This window comes from Lemur catta, chromosome 7, assembly GCF_020740605.2.
Source record: "Lemur catta isolate mLemCat1 chromosome 7, mLemCat1.pri, whole genome shotgun sequence".
NCBI lineage: Eukaryota > Metazoa > Chordata > Mammalia > Primates > Lemuridae > Lemur > Lemur catta.
In genome coordinates this window covers 44,467,202-44,490,847 of record NC_059134.1, presented here as the reverse complement: position 1 = coordinate 44,490,847, position 23,646 = coordinate 44,467,202, and the positions used below count along the sequence as shown (strand labels likewise).

The following is a 23,646-nucleotide window of genomic DNA, read 5'->3' as shown; positions in this document are numbered from 1 at the left end:
TGCTCACAATTCTCCTATACCTAGAATCAGACTTCTCCGTTTTCCATACTCCTTTTCTGTTCTTCTACGTAGAAGTATTACATTTTTATATGGTAATCCCAACATACGTTGTTGTATTACTCTTCATTTAACCTAAGGTGAATATTTTTGATTTGTTTCTTAATCATTAAGAATTATGGGGTATTCTGTTGAATAAATACACTGTAATTTAACCTTTCTGAATCTCCCCAACTTTCTATTATAATACATAAGTTTCAGTGGTTGACTTATAGTATATCATTTCCCTTATTTAAAATTCTTCCTTTGGGATCATTTTTGGAAAATGACAGTACTGGGATAAAGGTCATAAACCTTTTTAAATAATTTAAAATTTTTAAAGGTCTATGTTGCCAATTGCTTTCCAAAAGGTGTTACTAATCGGCAATTTCACCATCCATGGAAGTAAGAGACCATAGAATTTAACCATACAGAAGTAGAAATGGAGAGCTCTAAAAAGTTTTAGTTGTGGCCAAATCTATTGTTTTGAGTATCCCAGTATCACAAGCTAAATCTTTTAAATAGTTTTAATGTTTATTGCCAGTTTTTGTCATCTATAGCATTTTAGAATTAGAAAATATTTATGGTAGATAATTTGGAAAATGCAGAAATCCATTAAGTACAATCAACAATAATTCTGCCACCCAGCAATAATAAGTATTGAGTGGCTAAAATAACTCTTTGGTAAATTTATTTTCAGTGTTCCCTACCACCCCAACCATTTATAGCTATAGATGTTAAAAAGAAAGAAAAGAAAGAATGTAGTTATATATGGAAAGTTTATGTTCCTCTTTCAGGTATTTTGATTAACTGTAAAATTAAATCATTCTTATAATTAAGAAAAACAATGGTACAGAAACAGTAATTTAGGTGTTGGTACTGCATTAAGTGCAATGACACTTTACCTGTCATCATTGTGTTTGAATTTCCTAAGAAAGACAGACATGAATCAAATACTCCCAGAGGTAAATTCAGTGTCTGATAATTGTTGTAAATGTTATGAATGGAAATTACATTATGCTAAATTAGTGGGGCCAGGGGAATTTGCTTGATCTGGGGTTGGGGTGTAGGCATAGGTAATAATCTAGAGAAAGGTTCTGAGATGAAGGAAGCATAACATTAAAGAAACTAAAAAGTCATTGAGGTAAACCAGGGCCCAGAAAAGAAGGAATGCCAGATGAAGCTGGAGGGGTAGTCAGAAGCCATAACACATAGGCAGCCTGAGAGACAGTTGTAAAGATGATAAAAAGGCTTTTATCCTTAGGGCAATGAGAAATAATTGAAAGAATTTTACCATGAATATGATTTTAATTCTACTAGTTATTACCTGTAACATTTTCAAAAGCATTGTTTTCTGCATATTTGTTATTAAACCTCCTTGGAGGCAGTAAGAGACAGGAAGGAAAATGGCAGCACTCAGCTGCACCAATTACTAAAGGGAGTCTAGGGTAACTTACAAAAGCTACAAAGAGGAGACAGGACTTTCAGAATGGCAGAGCAGAGACCTCCAAAAAACAATGAGCTCATCCTTAAAAACCAGAGAGAACAGTGGCAAAAATTGACAAACTTTTCTATAAATCTGGAAATTAACTGAAGGTTTGCAGTAATCCAAAGAGCACTTACTCAGCCAAAGAGCTGAATGTAAATAAAAACAACAAGCTGTGTTATATTTTAACTTCTTTATTTCCATTCTCTTCTTCATAGCTAAATTGTACTTTTGAAATCCAACAGCCTCCCAACAACATGTAAAGCAGAATTCTAGAAGCCACTAGAGGGGGCAGAATTGCTTTTAGAGCCCTCCCCACCCCTATTCCCCCACCCAATTCCAATACTCAGACAACTGGCACTATTGATCTATCTCACAGCTCCTTGGAAATGCTCCATTTTCACGAGTTATGATTATTTTTACCTACTCAAAGCTTGCTGACTAGGAAAAAATCCTGTCTCCAGGACATTTGATGAAAACAATCAGTAGTGATTGTTTAACATGGAAGCTGCATGAGGAGGCTATTAGTTGAGGCAAATAAAAGTCTGGCCAATAAAAATATAAACAGAATATTTGATGAATGAGATTACACAAGAATCTTTGGAAAACTCTGACATGCCTGAGGAACTCTAAGAAAGCTACATGCATGGGCAGGGCTATGTACATGTGAAGGAATGATCTGAGAAGGCCCTAAGCTCTTACTTCTAGCTGACCTTTAGGCCCCATCCAAGCAGGAAGGGAAGACTAATGCAGAATTGTAAACTGTCCAGATATTAAGAGCATATCATAATATACACATAGAGCCTCAACAAAGAATACAAGGCTTAGTTGTTCAGAATATGTAAGGAAATGTTTGTCTAATTATGAGCTAACTGCAAAGCTAGCTGAGTGGAATACTCAGTGACCACACAAAACAGGAAAGTCTAGGAAAGAAATGAAACAGCAACAACAATAATAAATGGCAACCAAAAGAAAGCCTGGGAGAGGAGATTCTGATTTCTAGAGTTACCATATTATAATATATAAAATATCCAGTTTTCAATTTAAAAATTATGAGACATGTAAATAAACAGGAAAAATGGCTCATATACAGCAAGCAGAAAAAACATACAATATAAACTGTCCCTAAGGAAGACATTAGACTTATTAGACAAAGATTTTAAGTATTTATAATTATGTTTAAAGAAATAAAGGAAATCATGTGTAAAGAACTAAAAGAAAATATGAGACTGATGTCTCGGCAATTGCTATCAATAGATAAAAATTATTTTAAAAAGTAAGAATTCTGGAATTGAAAAGTACAATAATACCTAACAAATTAACTACAGGAGTTCAACAGCAGATTAGTCCTGGTGGAAAAAGAATCAATGAATTTGAATATCGGTCAGTTAAGATCATCCAGTCTAAGAAACATTTAAAAAATGAAGAAAAATAAACAAAGTCTCAGAGACCTGTGGTACATTATCAAGCTTACCAGAATACACATAATAGGGGTCACAGAAGAAGAGGGGAAAGGAAAAAGAGCAGGAATATTTAAAGATATTATTAACTGAAAACTTCTCAAATTTGATGAAAAGTTTACACATCTTAAAAATTCAATGAACTTCAAATAGAAAAAACTCAATGAGATTAATACACACAAATCATAGTAAATGGACAAAAGCCAGAAACAATGAGAGAATCTTGAAAGCAGCAAGAGAGAATGACTGACAAATGATTTTCTATAGTATTAACACATGATTTCTCATCTGAAACTATGGAAACCAAAAGATAATAGGATGACATTCTCAAAGTAATGAAAGAAAAAGATTTTTAGCCAAAGAATTCTGTATTCTGCAAACTTATCTTCAAAAACTAAGGAAAATATTCACATATTTCAAGTATTAATATGTGGGCACCTTGTTGGGGGAAGGAGGCATTGTTCTGCCTACCACAATATCATTATCACAGGATTCTGCAGTGCAGCTGAAAATAGTGTCCCTTCAGTTTGGTCTTATCCAGATCTTTTCTTGACTGAAACTACTTCTGGGTCATAGGAATATACATATTTAAAGCCTCTCCCTGTATCTTATTTATTTATTTCCCAAGGAAATAATATCTTCTAAACTCTCCAATTGTAAAATAAGGAAGTTAAGAAGTTTGTGTCCACTAGATAATGAAGTGGTTAAGACTATCATGAACTTCAGAATTGAAAACAGATTATAATCTCTAACTTAATAAGGATGTGTGGTCCTAGGCAAGTTACTTAACCTTGCTAGGTCTCCTTTGTAACATGAATTTAACATTGTATACTTCTTTAGTTTCACAGATCCACAGATGAAGAAAAACATGTGTCCCCAGGTAAATCATATCCATAATGTTACCTATACCTAATTTAGATTATTTAGATGATGAAATTTGGGACTTTTGAGGTGATGAGATTTAGATGAGATTTTGGATTTTGAATTTATGCTATAATGAGTTCAGAATTTTGAGAATCTTGAGATGAAGTAAACATATGGGTGACATGAATCTTTGGAAGCCAGAGGATATACTGTGATGGGCATAATAATGGTCCACTAAAGATTTCCACATCTTAATTCCTGCAACTCTGCAGTAGAAGAGGGATGCAGAAGAAGAGGGTAGAGTGATGTGATGTGAGAAGGACTCAACTCACTGTTCGTAATTTTAATATGGAGGGAGGGATCTACAAACCAAAGATGATGGGCAGCATTTACAAACTAGAGAGGAAAGGAAACAGATTTTCTTCTGGAGTCTCCAGAAAAGAACAAAGCCCTTCTGATACATTGATTTTAGCCCAGTGAGATTCATATTGGACTTCTGACACATAGAGTTATAAAATCATAAATTTGTGTATTTTCAAGTCACTGTGATTGAGGTAATTTGTTACAGCAGCAAGAGAAAAGTAATACACCTACTTAATATGGTTGTCATGAGGATTAAATTAACGTATATAATGTTTTCAGCCTAGTAACAGGTTAATTAATAGAAATTCATGTATTTCTTCTGATACCACTTTCTATTTCTCAGATTTTAATAATGTTATGAGAGAATTAAAGCCACATTATTAATATTAAACTTTCAGTTTTCATGTTATATGTTTCTTCCAGGTATACTTTTTGAAATTTATATTCAGTTTTGTGACCATACTTGCAAAATTTGTACTAAATCTTATGTTTAATTTGCTTTGATAATCACTGCCAATATACCATCATTTACCCATTTCAGTTTCTTAATTTTATTTAGGGTAATGTGTGTTCTGAATTCTTATGTTTCTGAGATGTCTTTATGCAATGACAACTTGTCACGGCATTAAATTTTGGGGTCAAACCCCCTTTCTGTCAGATTTCTCTCATAGCTATAACTCCACAGGCAGAATCAATGGGTTCCTAGAGGAAACGTCAGAGATGCATAAAGAACGAATGATAAAAATAATAAATATATGAGTAAATAAAAATGAGTATTGACATAATTATATAATCTTGTAGGGTGTAAAATAAGTATATAGAATTAATATTACAGATAACAATGACATACACATTGGGAGGAAGTTAAAATTGTCTCAGGTCGTTGCATTGTCTGGATGAGTATAAGGTACCAATTACCCTGAGACTTTGAAAAGTTGGGGAGGAAGGTTCTAGGGTGACCACTAATAGAATTATAAAACAATATATAACTTCAAAACTAGGAGAGGGAAAAAATAAATAATACAAATACAAAAAAAATCCAAAAGAATCCATAAAAGGGGAGAAAATGGAGCCTAAAACAGATGAGACAAATAGAAAACACATAGGTGGTAAATTTATACTCAATATAGCTCTAATTAACTATAAATAGAATATATGCTCCACTTTAAAACAGTTCCATTGATCTATTTGTCTACTTTTAGATAGGCATAGCAAATTTCACAGTATTTTGGTTACTGTAGCTGTATAATATTTTTTAAATGAAAATTTTTGTTGATGTAATTGTAGATTAACATGCAATTGTAAGAAATATGCAAAGCAATCTTTTGTACACTTTTTAGTTTTTCCCAATGGTAACATTTTTGTAAAGCGATAGTGTAGTATCACAATCAGAATATCGATACTGATACAGTCTACTGACCATACTTAAATTTTCCCAGTTTTGCTTGTACTCATGTGTGTGTGTGTGTGTGCGCATATTACGTTCTATGCAATTTTATCACATGAGTATTATCATTTACCCACCACCACAGTCAAAATACTGAATAGTTCCAACACTATAGGGTCACTCATGTTGCTGGATAGAGGGTCACACTACCAGCCCACCCTCTATCTGTTTCCTGATCCCTGGGAAGCAATCTGCTATTTCTAAAATTTTAATGTTATATGTATGGAATCATATGTGTTTGGAATCATACAGTAATTAACCTTTTGGGACTCGTTTTTTCATCTCAGCATAATTCCCTAGAGATACATCAAACTTGTGAGTCTGTATCTTTTTAATTCTAAGTTGTATTCCATTGTATGTATGTACCACAGTTTGTTTAACATTTCCTCTGTCGAAAGATGTCTGGGCTGATTTAAGTTTTTAGCTATTACAAATAAAGCTGCTGTGAACATTTATATATAGGCTTTTGTGGAACATAAGTTTTCATTTCTCTGGAATAAATGGCCAGGAGTGCAATTGTTAGGTCATCAGAGTACTGTAACAGTTTGTATTCCCACTAACAATGTGTTAATAAATTAGTTTCTCCACATCCTTGCTAACATTCTGTATTCTTACTATATTTTTTAAATTTTAGCCATTTTGATAGGCATGTAGTGATAATAAATTTTGAATCAGATGTTTGTCCTTCAGCATCATTCTTCTTTATCAAGTTGTTTTGTCTATTCTATGTCAATCACATTTTCACATGAAGTTTAGAATCTGCTTGTCATTGTTTACAAAAAAACCTGCTGAGATTTTGATTGGCATCATGTTGAATCTTGGATGAATTTAGGGAGAACTGACATCATAATAACATTGAGACTTCCCATTCAGAACATGGTATATCTCTCCACTTATTTAGGTGGTGCTTAATTACTGTTAGCAACATTCTGAAGTTTTCAGTTTACAAATCTTGAATATTTTTTGTAAGCTTTATTCCTGAATATTTCAAATTTTTGGATGTGATTAGAAAGATATAATTTTTTTAAATTTCCTTTACCTACCTCCCTACCTTCCTTCCTTCCTTCCTTCCTTCATTTAGAGGAAGATCTTGCTATGTTGCTTAGGCTAAGCTTGAATTCTGGGTTCAAGCAATCCTCCCATCTCAGCCTCCTGAGTAGCTCGGACTATAGGAAATTTCTATTTCCAATTGTGTGTTACTAATACATAGAAATACCATTGATTTTTGTATTTTGATCTTATATTCTGAAACCTACGCTCACTCATTAGAAGTTACTTTTGATAGATTCCATTGGATTTCCTGGATAGATGATCATGTCCTCTGAGTATACAGACACTTTAACTTCTTTCTTTCCAGTATATATGCCTTTTATTTCTTTTCTTGCTATATTGTGCTGGCTAGAATCTCCACCCTAAATGTTGAATAGAAATAATATGGGCTGATGTGCTTGATTTGTTACTTATCCTAGGGAAAGTAGTCAGTGTTTAGCATTAATTATGATGTTTACTATGGGTTTTCAGTAGTTACTCCTTAACAAGATGAGGAATTTCTCTACAGTCCTTGTTTGCTGAGAGATTTTTTATCATGAATGAATATTGGATTGTGTCAAATGCTTTCTCTGCATATATTGAGACGATCATATGAATATCCTTTTCTGATTTGTTAGTATAGTGAATTACATTGATTTTTGAATGTTGTGCCAACCTTGCATTTTAGCGTAAACTCTACTTGGTTGTCATGTATTATTAATACTTTTTCACATATATTTGAATTTGATTTGCTAACATGTTCTGAAGAATTATTGCATTTATATTTATAAGGGATATTGGCCTGTAATTTTCTTTTCTTATAATGTCTTTCCCTATTTTCCTAACAGGGTAATAGTGAGGACATAGAATGATATTTCCTTTATAGATAGCAATCCTGATGGAAGTAATTTATTAAACTCTCATATAAAAATTGTGAAATATATTTCTTATGATAAAATCTCATTTATAATTTTACTTTTTGATTTCTCATCTAACGGTATCCTTATTATTTTTAATAGCTTCACAAAAGAGATGAGAAAAATACACAAAATTTTTATGCTCCACCTCACATTCTCTTGGCCCACTGTTTGCCTTCATTAATTGTGGAGTGTAATCTAGCAACATCTCTTTTCATCTGCATCATGTACCTTTCTCTCTCTACTCCCAGGTTCTCTGTTGCCAATATGTAAAATGCCTGGTGGAATCCAGTCAGGCTTTCAGGTACTTGCCAAACCTGGAAGTGAGATGAGTAAAAACAAAATGGTGCAATACTTGACCAACTTAGAAGTGGAAACTGGTGGATAAATTCTCCCTGATTCCATTTTGGGTGGACAATACACATGAGATGATTTCTACAAGGCTTCTTAAAAGGATTGAGCCCCAGGTACATACTGCAGTAGTTAGTGCAATTGTACACCCTAATTTAGATAAACTTTCGGCTTATAAGCCTTTGTCTTCAGCTCTGCTTTTAAAGAGGACCTAGAATAAGACAAAATGAAATATAATGAAGTATGTGCATTCTTACTGAACATCTTTTTTTTTTTTTTTTGAGACAGAGTCTTGCTCTGTTGCCTGGGCTAGAGTGAGTGCTGTGGCGTCAGCCTAGCTCACAGCAACCTCAAACTCCTGGGCTCAAGCGATCCTACTGCCTCAGCCTCCCGAGTAGCTGGGACTACAGGCATGTGCCACCATGCCTGGCTAGATTTTTAGCTGTCCAAATCATTTCTTTCTATTTTTAGTAGAGACGGGGTCTCACTCTTGCTCAGGCTGGTCTCGAACTCCTGAGCTCGAGCGATCCACCCGCCTTGGCCTCCCAGAGGACTAGGATTACAGGCGTAAGCCACCGCACCCGGCCTGAACATCTTTTTTAAAATTAAAGCTTTAAGAAATGAAATTTATTATATCTCAGAATTGTATGGACTAAATATTCCACTAATAAGAAAAAAAAAGAACTTTACAGGCAGAATGCTTGAAGCTGTTGTTGATTAGGAAGAATGACTTTTTTGTGCAATAATGGTTGGCATTTCTAAAAAATTACATTTCCTTTATTGTCTAAAATACTGATTTTTCCAAACCCTTTCAATTTTCATTAAATTTTAGCTCTCTAGATGGCTCATATGAGGGCTAAATGACTTGTTTTATTCAGATTTCAATAAACTAACCCAAATTTTGAAATTTATTGCCGACTCCCTGTATATATGTAGTATACTTTTATATAATCCTATCAATACAGATAGTTACTAAGATTTACAGTTTCTACAGAATTTTATATACATAGTCTAAACCACCTTATTTTTCTTTTTTTTTTTAAAAAGAGAGTCTATTTTAGAGATAGTTTCCCCTATATCTTTCTTCCTTCCAAACTAAGAACTTATGAAGTTTGTTATAGTGGGAAAAAAGTTTATAAAAAGTATCAGGACATAGAAATCTACTTTATATATCTGACTAAAATGTAATTTCCTAGAAGAAGGCAGGAGTTTTTGTCTCTCTTTTCTCACTATTATATACTGAGTGCTTAGAGCAATAACTGAAATAAGGTAGTCACTCAAAAAAATATTTGTTGAATAAATTGAATAATTTATATGCACTCAATATAGGAAAAGAGCACAGTGAGTAAATTCACAATTAAATTATCATAGAAGATTTTCTTTAGCTTACAGAATTTACAGTAAAATTGAAAGAAAACAAATTTCACTAAAGAAATTAGTTTAGAAACATTGTAATTAACAAAACAATATTAGACTACAAAAAGATATAGATTAAAAAGTCCATGTAGATTGACAAGTATGTTTGCCTGAAATCAGCAGAAGGAATATTTTTATATTTTTAAGGATTAAGTTGAACATTCTTTTTAAAAAATGAAGAAGTTAACTATGGATAATTATAGACTCAGGAAATCTTGCAAAGTTTGCAGTTACAAAAATATAAATATTGTTTCTATCCACAAGATGGCAGTAAAGATTTATTTTTAGACTCACTAAACCATCTCAATTGTTATAACAAACGTGTCTTTTTAAAAGCTAATGTATAAAAAAAAAGCTAATGTATAAGGAATGCAAGGAGTTTTAATTATTATTATTATTGTTATTTCTTAGAGGTACTACTTCATCAGAAAGCTTCTCTCATTGGTGGCTAGAATTTCTGTGACTTTTTATACTTGCCTCCTCTCTTCTAATCTCTCCACTTTCATTTCATTTTTTATATACATCTTAATTTAGAAATCTGAACATGTTACTCCCTAATTAAAAAAACTTCAGTAATTCTCTAAACTATAAGGCATACAGAATCATCCTCCTATCTTATTCATTCAACCAATGTCAATCACTATTCTTACAAGGTACTATGTATAATATTCACTGGGAATAGAAACAAATAATTTACAGAGCTTTCTATTTTAAGTTTTATAAACTTGTAAAGATAAAGCTGTGACAGAGCACCTACTTAGAGAAAATTATGATTTGAGGGTTGTGGAGGCACAAAAGAAGGATGGGGTGAAGGGTAAATTTGACTCAGGGCCGTCTGGGTCTGGAAATACACAGAGTAGCTATCATGATGAGAGTTTGTGCTCTTGCCTCATTCCAGATCTTAGAAGAAAAGCTTTCAGTTTTTCCCCCTTGATTGTGATATTACCTGTGAGTTTTTCATATATGACCTTTATCATGTTGATGTAATTTCCTTCTATATATGTTTTGTTGAGAGTTTTTATCATGAAAGGATGTTAAATTTTGTCAAATACGTTTCTGAATCTATGGAGATAATTAGGTGGTTTTTCTTCTTCTTCTGTTAATTTGGTCTATAACATTGATTGATGATTCTCATACTTTAAACTATCCTTGCACCCCATGATAAATTCCACTTGATTGTGATATATGATCCTTTTCCCCTTTTTGCTAATATTTTATTGAGGATTTTGTTTTTTGTGTTCATCAGGGATATTGGCCTGTAGTTTTCCTTTCTTGTTTTGTTTTTGTCTGGCTTTGGAATCACAGTGATGTATTCTCTCTACTGTTTTGTAAGAGTTTAAGAAGGGTTGGTATTGGTGCTCTTTTGAATGTTTGGTAGAATTCACCCATGTAGGCATCTGGTCCTCACCTTTTCCTTGTTGGAGGGTTTTGATTACTGATTCAATCTTCTTGTTTTCAGCCTTTCTATTACTTCCTAATTCAGCTTTGGTAGGTTCTGTATTTCTAAGAATTTATCTAATTACCTATAGGTTATCAAATTTGTTGATGTATAATTATTCATAAGTCACTTATGATCCTTTTTATTTCTGTGGCATCAGTTGTAATGTCTTCTGTTTCATTTCTGATTTTATAATTTGAGTCTTCTCTCTTTTTTTCCTCAGTTTAGCTAAGGATTTGTCAGTTTTATCTTTTTAAAAACCAACTCTTATTCCCATTGTTTTGTTTCCTATTGTTTTCTATTCTCTATTTCATTCATTTCTACTCTGATCTTTATTATTTCCTTCTTTCTGCTATTTTGGGGCTTAGTTCCTTTTTTAGTTCCTGGAGTTACAAAGTTATGTTGTTTAAGATCTTTCTTTTTTAATGTAAGCATTTAGCAGAATAAACTTCTCTCTTAGTACAGTTTCTGCTACATCCTATAAGTTTAGGTAAATTGTATTTTTACTTTTGTGTGTCTCAAGATACTTTTAAAATTCCCTTTTTATTTTCTCTTTTACCTAGTGGTTGTTCAAAAGTGTGTGGTTTAGTTTCCATGTATTTGGAAATTTTCAGTTGTCTTTTTGTTATTAACTTCTAGTTTTATTCCACTGTGGTCTGAGAAGACATTTGGTATGATTTCAGTCTCTTTAAATTAAATTTATTAAGACTTGTTTTGTGACCTAACAGGTGACCTATCCAGGAGAATGTTCTGTGTGTGCTTGAGAAGAATGAGTATTCTGCTACTGTTGGGAGAAAGATCTGTATATATCTGTTTGGTCCATTTAGTCTATGGTTTTGTTTAAGTTAGCTGTTTCCTTATTGAAATTCTGCTTCAATGGTCTATCCATTATTGAAAATGAGGTTATTAAAGCCCCTTATTATTATTTTATTGTCAATTTCTCCCTTCAGATCTGTCCATGTTTGTTTTATATATTTATGTGCTCTAAAACTGTGTGCCTATATATTTTTATAAGTCATGTCTTCCTGTTGAATCAAACTTTTTGTCATTATATAATTACCTTTTTTGCCTCTAGCAACATTTTTTGAATTAAAGTCTATTTTCTTTGATGTATGTATAGTCACCCTGAACTCTTTTGATTACCATTCACATGGTCTATCTTCTTCTATCCAATTACTTTTAGTCTATGTATATCCTTATATCTGAAGTGTTTCTGTTATAGATAGCATGTTACCGGATATGCTTTGTTTTATTTTTATCCATTCTGCTACTCTGTGTCTTTTGATTGGGAGTTTAATTCATTTATATTCAGAATGATTATTAATAGGTAAGGACTTATTGATATTTTGTTAATTGTTTTCTGTTTGTCCTGCAGCTCTTATTTTCTTTTCTTGCTGTTTTATTTGGTATTTGGTGATTTTTTTGTAGCGGTTTGTTTTGATTCCTTTCATGTTACCTTTTGTATGTCTACTATAGGTTTTTCCTTTGTGGTTACCGTGAGGCTTGTATACATCTTCTTGTAGTTATAATAATCTAATTTCATAACAACCTAATTTCAACCGCATACAAAAATTACACTTCCCCCAGCCCTACCCCATACTATTTGTTTTGAAGTCAGAATTTAGTTCTTTTTATATATTGTAAATCTGTTGTCTATTTTATAGTTAATACTATTAATATAATACTATAGTTAATACAAAAGTCTTTATCTTTTGTATTAGGGTTGTGGGTAATATGTGTCCCACCATTACAATGTTACATTATTCTGTATTTGACTATATGTTTACCTTTGTTGGTGAGATTTATACTTTTGCATGGTTTTACATTGCTTTTTAGCATGTTTTTGATTATACTGGAAGAACTCCCTTAAGCATTTCTGGTAAAGCAGGTCTAGTGGTGACAAACTTCCTCAGTTTCTGTTTGTCTGGAAAAAGCTTTATCTCTCCTTCATTTTGAAAGGGTAGCTTTACAGACTATAGTATTATGAAGTAAATTTTTTTTCAGTACCTTTAATGTGTCATCCCACTCTTTTCTAGCCTGTAAAATTTCTTTTGAAAAATTTGCTTTATAGTATTATGAAGGTTCCCTTATATGTGACCAGTTGCTTTTCTCTTTCTGCTTTCAAAATTGTCTCTGACTTTGGCTTTTCACAGTTTAATTACAATGTGTCTCAGTGCAGACCTTTTATGTTTAACCTATTTTGGGGCTTATGGGCTTCTTAAGTTTGGATTTGGGAAGTTTTCAGTTATTATTTCATTATATAATCTCTTTCTGACCCTTTCTTTTTTCCTTCTTCTTCGACTTCCATAATCTATGTATTAGTTAATTTGTTTATTTGATAGTGTCCTGTAAATCCTGTAGGATTTCTTCACTTTTTTCCATTCTTTTTCCTTCTCTGACTGGGTAATTTCAAATGATCTGTCTTTGAGTTCACTCATTCTCTTCTCTGCTTGATCAAGTCTACTATTGAAGGACTCTAATGTACTTTTTGGTTCAGTCATTTTATCATTTTATTCTTCAGCTCCAGAATTTTTGTTTGGTTCTCCTTTATGTTTTCTATCTCTTTTTGAAACTTCTAATTTCATTCTTATATTGTTTTTCTGATTTCATCAAATTGTTTGTGTCTCTTGCAGCTTGCTGAGCTTCTTTTGAACAATTCTTTTATTTTGAATTATTTGTTAGGCAATTCATGATTCTCCATTTCTTTGTGGTTGATTACTGGAAGTTTATTGTGTCCCTTTAATGGTGTTGTTTCGCTGATTCTTCATGATTCTTGTAGATTTGCATATGTGTCTGTGCATTTGAAGAACTAATTACTTCTTCCAGATTTTATGGACTGGCTTTGGTAAGGAAAGACTTTCATTTGCATAAAGGTAGAAGGTGGGAAGGTGGTGTGGTGGTAGTGATTGGGAGGTGTAGGGTGGAGCACATTGTGGTAGCGTGTCTATGGACATGGGGTTCTAATGTAAGAGTATGCAGTGGCTACAGGTTTAGGAAGGCATGGTGGCTTGGGGGCCCAAGCAGTCAGGGTCTGTGACATCAGCAACTGTATTTTCCTCAGTGGCAAGAGCTATAGTGTGTTGATGGTGACTTTGAGGACTGTTGGAGTCCTCAGAGGTGCCTCTAAATCCAGTGGTGAGTGTGCCTGGCTAGGCATGGACCGAGGCAGGTGGCAGCAGGTGGTGTGGCTGGCAGTGTTCATGTACTATGCTATAGGGTCCTGCATTACTGTGGGGATCAGTGATGCACATGTGTAGCAGTAAAACCCAGGAGACACGGTGGGCAAGTGTGTGGCAGTGGAGGCTGGCAGCAAAGTGTGTGTAAGGACATGGGGGCTAGCTATTGGTGTGCACCCAGTGGTAAGGGCTAGGGCCAGTCAGAGGGGTTGGAGGGTTGATTGCCAGCATACTTGTAGTGGCAGAACCAGTGGTGAGTGCATGAGGCTACAGGGGTTGGAGCTAATTGCCAGCATGGTTGTGATGACAAAACCAGTGGTGAGCACATGAGGCTATATAGGGGTTGGAGCTGGTGCCATATGTATGTGTGGCTTCAGGGGTCTTCTGCAGGTGCACATGCTATGGTCAGACCAGTGGCCAGGGTCAGAGCTAACTGCACGTACACGTGCTGCTATTGTGAGGGTTGGAGCTGTGGTGTGTGTACATGTGGAGGTGAAGGGTGGCAATACTGGTCAGGTCTGGTTGTATATATGCTTGGATGTGAGTTCAGGGCCTACAGTGCATGTGTATGAGGCAGTGAGGACTGGTGGTTAGAGCTGGCAGTGGATGTGCACATGATGGTACAATTAGGACTTGCTGATCGGGCTGGGGTTGGTTGTGGAAGCACGAGAGGTGGCTGCCCTGGGTCCCAAGGCCAGGGCACTCATGGTAGTGCTGTCTGGGATGGCTCTGGCAGAGGGGTAAGGGTGTGGCAGCAGCTCAGTCAGCTAGGATCTGCAAAGAAGAAAAACTTCAGTGTTCTTGGTGATGAAAGATGTGGGCGTCTCTGGCTGTTTGATTTATCAGTGGCAAGAATTTCTAGGTTCTTGTGGAGCAGGCCTCTGGGGTCTTGACAGCAAACACTGTGGGGTTGTCAGTGGTGAATATTGTAAGCGATTAAAAGTGGCTGCAGTGACTGTTGAGGTCCCCAGCAATGAAGGCTGCCAGTGTCCTCAAAAGGTCTTTATTATGTGTTTTAACTATAGGTATGGAATATTTTGATTTCACTGTTTTTAGGTAATGGGTATGTAACTTTAGATTTTGATCCTAAGGTAATTTTGCCTCTTGTGCATGAGTATAAAATATTTTAATCAGGATTATGACAAAATTGATTTCTTGTGTGAAAATATTTGAGGGAAAATAAAAATATTTTGGGGAATAAATGTTATTTTGTTAGTTTAATCTGTTGATCAACTTTCACTACGCATTTGTATGTTCACAATTTGCCATTTTCATTTTAAATTTGCTAAAATTATTTTCATCAATATAATTTTTTTCTTATAAAGTTTTTAACTGAGATTCAATCCATTGATCCTTTTTGTCACTGTAAAATATTAATCATAACTACTGCTGCTGAATATTTTCTTTGGTGATCCTTATCTCTACCAAATCCAATGTGCGCATCAAATTTTATATACCATAATTTTACATGTGGAGTTTTATCTATTTACAAATTTATTTTTTTCGTTGTTTGTACTAGTCATATACATCAAAAATTTAAAGAATGAAAGTTTGTAATTATTTCTTAGCTAGTCTTAGAAAAAATATGGAATGACTACCTAGTATGAGATTGAGCTAATATCCAGGGCTAATTTGTTGTATCAAATGAGCCAATTCTTCCTTATTCTTTCAATCACTCTATCCTAGCAATGTTTCTAATTCAATATTTATTTGCTACTGTACTTAAAATGTACCTTTTCCTTTTTTAACCCTGAAAACTTGGCTTAGTAAATATCATTTTAATAGACACTTAGAAATCATATATTTGATCAGCTATCTATGGTTTTGAATAATATATGTTTAGGCCTTTCTCTATTTCTTTGAATTGCTGAGTTAATATAAATAATTTTATGGGAAATATTAATGATAAAATACTCATGAGTTGGTCATGAGATAACTGAATGACAAGTTCATAAAAACAAAAGTAGAGTGTGTTTAGAGGACTGAATTGATATAATGTTATAATTTAAGAAAGAAATTTTAAATAAATATAGTTTCAGAAAAAATGTTCTAATACTAAAATCATGCTATGAAATATCCTCCCATGGGAAGTGTGAAAACTTCAGTTATTCAAAACCAGCTTGGAAACAGCATTAAAAAAATATACCCTTGGGAGTAATTTTATACAGTGGTTGAGTTGACTAGGAGCCTAATAGGCCTTTACCACATCTACTTTGTGTGACTTCAATAAAATGGCACTTTTTACATAGTATTTGCCATTGGAAAGTAAAATTAAAAAATGACGTGACTAGTGCAGGTAACATGATTCTTTTAATAAAATGCAGTCACATTTTACCAACCTATCAAATAGTAAGAATAATGATGACTTTCAAAGAATTTTGAAAATAAAAAGTGTTATAAAGTGTTGTCAGGCTCTATTACATATTTTTATTCACACTTATTACTTCTCTGGGAAAATAATTCTGTAAAATGAAAAGTGGGAAAGAAATGGGGGTAATATAATAAAAAGAAAAAAATAAGAGGAAAAGCAGAAAACATCTGCTAAGCACTTTAAAGGGCTTCAGGTTTTAGTAAGACCAGTTCAAGGAGTATTTATTCACATTAAAATAAAAAAGAAATACAGATGTTTCTCTTTCAAATGTGTTAAAGAAGTCAAAACTTACTTTTTTTGTTTTTGTGAATACTGGTAGCATTGTAATTTTCAATATCTCATGTAATAAAACCTTTCTTGCTTGAACTTTTGAGTATCTGTTTCATAATATTTCAGTTCATTTTCTTCATCATTGAAAATAAGTATTAATAAATATGCCTGAAAGATAATGATGTAAACTACAATTCCAAAAATGAAGAATAGTTCAACCAACATATATTTCCATAATATTTATGTTATTCTATATTTCTTTAAAAATAAGTACATGGTAACTTTAAAAACAATAGAAGCTAACTAATATGTCTAACTTTGTACATGTTTATGATTTAAGTCATCTAAATATGACTTTCTATTGTTAATAATAACTAAGAACATAGGATCATTCTGTTCATTTACCTTCAATGCTAATATGACAAGAAGAACAATTTGTATGCATTTAATTCTCACAAAAACTGAGATAAGTAGTTTATTATCCTGGTTTTTTTTTTTTCCAGATTAAAAAGATGTCTTAGTCCATTTGTGTTGCTGCAAAGGAATACCTGAGTCTGGGTAAGCTATTTTTAAAAAAGGGGAAGTTTATTTGTTCCATGGTTCTGTAGGCTGTCCAAGATGCATGGCACCAGCATCTGCTTCTGAAAAGGGACTCTAATTTCTACTCATGGTGGAAGGCAAAGGGGACCCAGTATCTACAGAGATCACTTGGTGAAAAAGGAAGCAAGAGAGTGTGAGAGGGGGGGTATCAGGCTCTTTTTTAAAATAACCAGCTCTTATGAGAGCTAATAGAGTGAGAACTCACCCCCTCTGCCAGGTGGACGTTAATCTTTTCATGACCCAAACACCTCCCAGTAGGACCCCACCTCCACCACTGAGATCAAATTTAAACATGAGATTTAGGGGGACAAACATTAAACTACAGCAGAAGATGGCTTATAAAAGAATCAATTAACTTGCTGAAGTTATCATAGCTGGTGAGTTTCTTTACCTTTGTCAAAAATGAGTTGGACTTATTTTTGTGGGTCTATTTCTGTTATCTATTGTGTTCCATTGGTCTATGTGAAGATGTTTTATGGTGTGTTTATTACCAAGAAAACAAAAAGAAGAATTCTAGAGCAATGTTACTCAGTAGCTTGTACCTTTAACCCTTACTCAATATTGTTTTTTCCAGAAGAGAAGTAATATCATTAGGTTTGTTGTTCAGGGCCAAGCTTTGAGTCATATGATTTTACAAGTTCTATTTTACCATCTTATTATACCCTATTTGCTGATCCAATCACTACATTGACACAATCTTTTTTGGTCATTATATAATTGTGAAAATTGTTTGGCCATTATCATGCACACATTTGATTATATATTTACAAAAAGCCTCTGGTACTTAAACACCTTTAACTTTATTTTGGGAGACTTCTTCACAATAACTGTCCCTTTTTTGGACAGCCCTAGATTGAACTGGTAAGGAAATTGTATTTAATATGGAGATTTTATTTCCCGACTGGTCATGTAGACACATAAAAAGAATCAAGAAAACAATGCATTATGATCAAATAAGCCTACTAGAGTTGGAAATTATTTAGCTTATACTCATATATTCTCTGTATAAGTCAGTCTTGATTATTGATACTTTCAACATTTATAAATTAATTCAGAGATGAGGAACTTTTTCAGTAACTTCAATAATGATATTCATAGGACTTAAATGTAATGTGGAGGTTTTTTGATAAGTGCATTTTACTTATTGAGCAAAAATAAATTATTTTCCAAATAAATTTAATTAACCCTTTTTCAGTGATGGCTTAATAATTTAGGCTTCTCTTCCCCTCTAAGTATAAGCCACTTAATTGACAGCATATCATATTTCAGTGATTGCTTGTCCCTGTAACAACTAAAGCTATAGAATCCAGATGCTTGTAGAGTAATGTCTTAATTTCCCTAATAAAATTTATATGGTCTTATTGGTTTTTGTGTCTAAGTGTTAACGTAACAGTAAAGATATGATGCATTTGATTATAATGTTCAGGGACAAAAATGACAGATTTGATTTTCTTAAAGGAGTGGCTTATTTTAGTATTTTTAAAATAAAAAATAAAGGCATTCCTGGAGGCAGTAGAAATAATCAGAGTGACGAAATCAGAGGAGAAATGGAGTGAGTTTTAATAAGACGTGACAATATATATATATGTTTGCTGCCTTAAGCTATATATCAAAATTTTAGTTTCATACATGCATAATATATGAAATATATATAATGAAAACATTTTAAGTTACGTAGCTTAAGCAAGCAATTTTTCAAAATGGTTACTGATTCTTTGCAATTTTATTAATTTAATTGGCAAATTTTAGTGAGGGCCTACTACCATTTTTATTTGATTCAGAGATACATTGTCCTCACATTTTAGTATTTTGAAATTGAAGTACATTGTTTAATCTGTGTTAAATTTGCAGCTCATTGCCAAAACTTTAGTAAAGCAATTAGTTGCCCTGTGGTCCTCATTGCCTGCAAACTCAACTATGTGAAGGTGCATATTTATCTAATTGTTAGCTGGATTATTTGCAAATTGGTAATGAAAAAGAAGATTGAATTTTAATTTAATTTGGAATTGTAGCCCCAAATTTATAAAAATTATTATGTTAGATTGCAACATTTAAATTAAAAGTGTTAGGTGCAAAAGAGTATAAAATAGATTTGCAAGATGAAAATGTATTTTACATGGAGCAAATATTTGTTGCTAGAATGTTAATGTGTATATTTTTAAAGCATCAACCAAGTAATTTATAGTACCTAATTAGAGGGGAAAAGTATACAAAAAGATAAAGCTGAATTTTATTTTGTTATTGAGACATTTGAAAAAGAACTTCTGGTCTCACTCTAGGCAATACAATTAAAGAGAGAAGAAGTTGTTAAATCTCTTGGAACAGATCACAGAATTTTCAAAGCTAGGAAAGGTTGGTCTGATGATTCCTACATCATGAAAATCTACCCTGAAGATGTTGAGCAAGTTTAAAAGGCTTTCAGCTGACTTCCAACTGAAACTGTTAACTTCCAGGGATATATAAGTCCTGTAAGGAGAAAAGAAATCAGAAATGTAGATGAAATCTGGATATTATTTGACATGTCAAAAATCATACAGTCAGTTCTAATGTGCTAAAGCAGTGAGGATCTCATGAGCATAGAGTGTAAAAAGTAATATTTTTCTGTTAGATAACTGCATATATCTGGATAGGATTCAGAAGAAGTTTTGAGTTCTGAATTATTAAGAATATTCATATATTCTCCAGGGTAAGGAGACTTTATTGTATAGGGAATGTCCAAAAGGCTCTAGCCTATAAATAGGGCATCTCATTTTTCTCCTAAGACCAAATGATAATTCCAACAATGAGAGAGCAGGCTAGAGCAAAACCTAAAGCAAGGGTAAGAAGATGCTGAAAGAGAAGAATGAAATGAACACATGGTCTTCAATACCTTAAAGTCTGATAGTGGAGGAGCCAGCAAAAAGAGGCTGAAAGGGGTAGGCAGATAGAAGGGAAGAAAACTGATGGAATGTAGTATTATAGAAGCCAGGCAAAGATAATGTTTCAAGAAGGAGGGAGTGATCAACTCTGTCAAACGCTGCTGCTGAAATAAATATTAAATAGGATGAGGGCCGAAACACATCCATTGAGTTTAGGTATAGGAAGCTCATTGAAACATAAGGAAAGTGGTTTTCATGGGTAATGGGGCAGAAGACGAATTAGATTGTTCTGAGTAGTTAATGGTACAAAAGAAGTAGAGGCTTAATTTAAATAATTTTGGTGATAATTCAAAATGTGCAGAGGAAATGAGCTGAAGGAGCTCTTGGAAGTGAGTTTTTTTTTAAAATTTATATGAAAAAATTTAAAGAGAAAGTTATGGGGGAATAGAGTAACCCACTGTGGTTCAAACTGCAGATCTTAACTCATTAGTGTGTTGTAACATTAATTTAGTGAGTGGTGACCAGCATTAAAAAAAAAAGACAGAAAAGAAGAAAAAATAGTAATATCAATGCATTATGTATAGTAAGGTGTTATAAAACTTTTATGAATCTTTTGTTTTTGTTATTTGTATAAATTACTGACTATAGTAAGAAATATGTTTTGTATATTTATACATAATACTTATATATAACATATATGATACTTATATGATACAGATGTATACATAATCTGTATATATTGAGTTGCAATGTAATATATATTTCTTGTTGTGGGTCATAGTAAAAAGAAGAAATACGCTTTGAAAGCAAAAGTATAATATTACCTGTTAGCATAAATCCTGGAGAATGTGGGAGAGGATGGGACTCAGATTACATACTATTATTTTCTAGAATGGTACAAAATAAATAGCCTCCACTTGAGAGGGCTGTAGGAGGTTCCTTGGTAGTCATCCATTTTTTAGTAAATTAATATTTGGGGAAGCTGGTAGGGTTATAGGGATTTGCTAGTTTTATAGTTAAAGTTCCAAAAATCCCAGTGGAATGGTTTTGGAGGGAAAGGAAGAGTGAATGGGACGGCGGGTCAGTGAACCATGGGAATGAGATTAGAGCTAGGGGAGAGCTTAAAAAGCTTATATCCTCACAATGCAGTTGCCATAATGGCACATCATTCGCAAAGACCCTACACAGAAGCTGAGGTAGAAATCAGGGATATAAAACATTTGGTGAATTTAGTCTCAATAGTCATTCAAGGAAAGGAAGATGCTTTGACCTTACAGAAGTTATACATATATGGTCTGGAAGGGAGGTATGGGATGAGGAGGGATACTTCTTTTTCTTCTAGTGTCAACATCTACATTGAAAACAATTGTGACTGTCAACTATGTGTAAATGAGTACAAGCCACAAGGTTTGGCCTGGAAGTAGAAGGGGATGTACATTGGCCATAGTTCCATACATATCCAGTTGGTATACATAGGCTTCACCCCAGTCATTACCATTTCTCTGTTTCCATCAAGGTCATTATCATTTTCTTAACTACCATTTACTTGTTTATTTATTACTATTGAATGTGAAATCGATAAGAGCAATGATTCTTTGTCTCTTGATTAGGATAGCATATCCAGTGCCTACACAGCCACCATTATTTGTTAAATGAATATTCTTTCTTCCTTTCAATTCAGGGCATTTATATTATTTTGAGAATGTTACACCTAAGTCTAATATGTAAAGTTACTTTACATTTTAAAAATTTATTGCTGTTAACTGCTATTATTGCTGCTAATATATTTTTAAAACAAGTGTGTACTACTTGGTATAATTCACTATTTTGAATTTGTCTTTCTTATGTTATAAAACAAAATCATGATTATTCACTAAGCACGAATGAATGATTTTGTCGTGCAGTGTTATACAAAATAATTATATGTTGTCAAAATTTAGAATTAGTTTCATGAAACTTAACATACTTTGTTTATTTTATTAAGTCCTTGGCAAGGTAGAATATTTGGGTCATCAAAAGTGCTGCACTTAAAAAGAGGCAGAAGAAATATGACTAAGAAATATGACTTTCCTCACTAAATTGGTCTCTGCTTTTTAACAGCCCTCTTAACTTACTCTCATAACTCTCAAAATGAATTGGAATTAGTTTCAGGATATAAAAACCCAGTAGCTTCATGCAGTATTCAGAATCTACAGCATTATTCTTTCTGGAAGTATAACCAAATGGTCAACTGAAATCCTTTCTTCAGAGCCAGTAATAGACATTTTCAGGAAACACAATTTTCTGAAAAATAATAAAGTGATAGCTTCATATAGACATTTGCTTTGATATACTCAAAGGAATAGCAGATTTTTAACTGATAGCAAAGACCATATTTAGTTTTTATTAAGATCTGCTAAGATTATTCTTTGTAACTTACAGTTTATAAAAGAATTATAATGAATAATGAAAATCCTTATCTTTTGTCTTCAGCTCTGCGCCATTTTATTCTCCTTGGTTGGAGTGCCTTGATTTAATCTGGGAATTTACAATCTGTTTATATTTACTCCATACCTAATCTAATTTCAACCCACATATATGCAGTCTATACCTCTTTCCTTAGATTCAGATTCATATATCCAATTATTGTCTTGACATACCCGCTCAAAAGTACCAAAGAGGTCTTACATTTAACAGGTACAAGAACATATTAATTTACTTACTTATTCACCAAACTTAAATCTTTTTTCCTCATACTATTTGACACCACCATGCATTCACCTGTCTCATAAAGCAAAAGTTGAAGTGTCTGTCTTCATTATTTCCATCTATTGCATTAGGAAGGCCAGTCAAATCTACTTTAAAGATATGTTTACCACTGCCCCCTCTTCTCCCTTTGCACCCTTTGAAATCAATTTACATCATTCCTTTCTGGATACTACAAGTGTCTCCTAATGGCATTGACTTCAGTTTTAGTCATGCTTTTCTTTTTAGAAAAAGGCCATTTCTATTTTGCAATTATTTGTTCTAATAAAAGTAGAAGCTGGTATAGTTCTTATGGGAAACCCAGAACCAAGTACTGGCCCAGAAGGAAACATTACTCTTGCTTGTCAAGAGTAGCTATGTGGAATTTTGGCTAAAGTGGGGTCAGACCCACTCAAAGATCAGAAAGAAAGGAAAGATCAATCCCTAAAGGAACATCAAGACATATTTCCAAGGAAAGGGGAAATGGATATGAAGAAGGTTAAAAACAATTATATCTACTGCTTCCATTGTTGTCTTCTGCTGTAGATTGAATCATACTTCCCCAAAATTCATATGTGGGAGTCCTAACCCCCTAGTGTGCCCATATTTGAAGATAGGGCCTTTGAGAGATAATTAGGTCATGAGGGTTAAGCCCTCACAATGAAATTAATGTCCTTATAAGAAGAGAGATAGGAGAATCAATCATTCTCTCTCCTCTGTGAGGATACGGCAAGAAGATTGCAAACCAGGAGGAGAGCCCTCACCAGGAACAAAATCAGCTGGTACCTTGATCTTGGACTTCCCAGCTTCCAGAGCTGTGAGAAACAAATACTTTTTATT

The 23,646-nt window shown here is 33.4% G+C and overlaps 1 long non-coding RNA gene across 2 annotated transcripts in view; it reads left to right on the top strand.

The window, feature by feature from the left end:
- Positions 1-23,646, top strand: part of LOC123642232 — a 252,887-nt gene that overhangs the window by 868 nt on the left and 228,373 nt on the right. For both annotated transcript variants that reach the window (XR_006736405.1, XR_006736404.1), the window contains exons 2-3: positions 3,823-3,862; positions 17,128-17,182. This is a non-coding gene — a long non-coding RNA (uncharacterized LOC123642232). The remainder of the gene's footprint in view (positions 1-3,822; positions 3,863-17,127; positions 17,183-23,646) is intronic.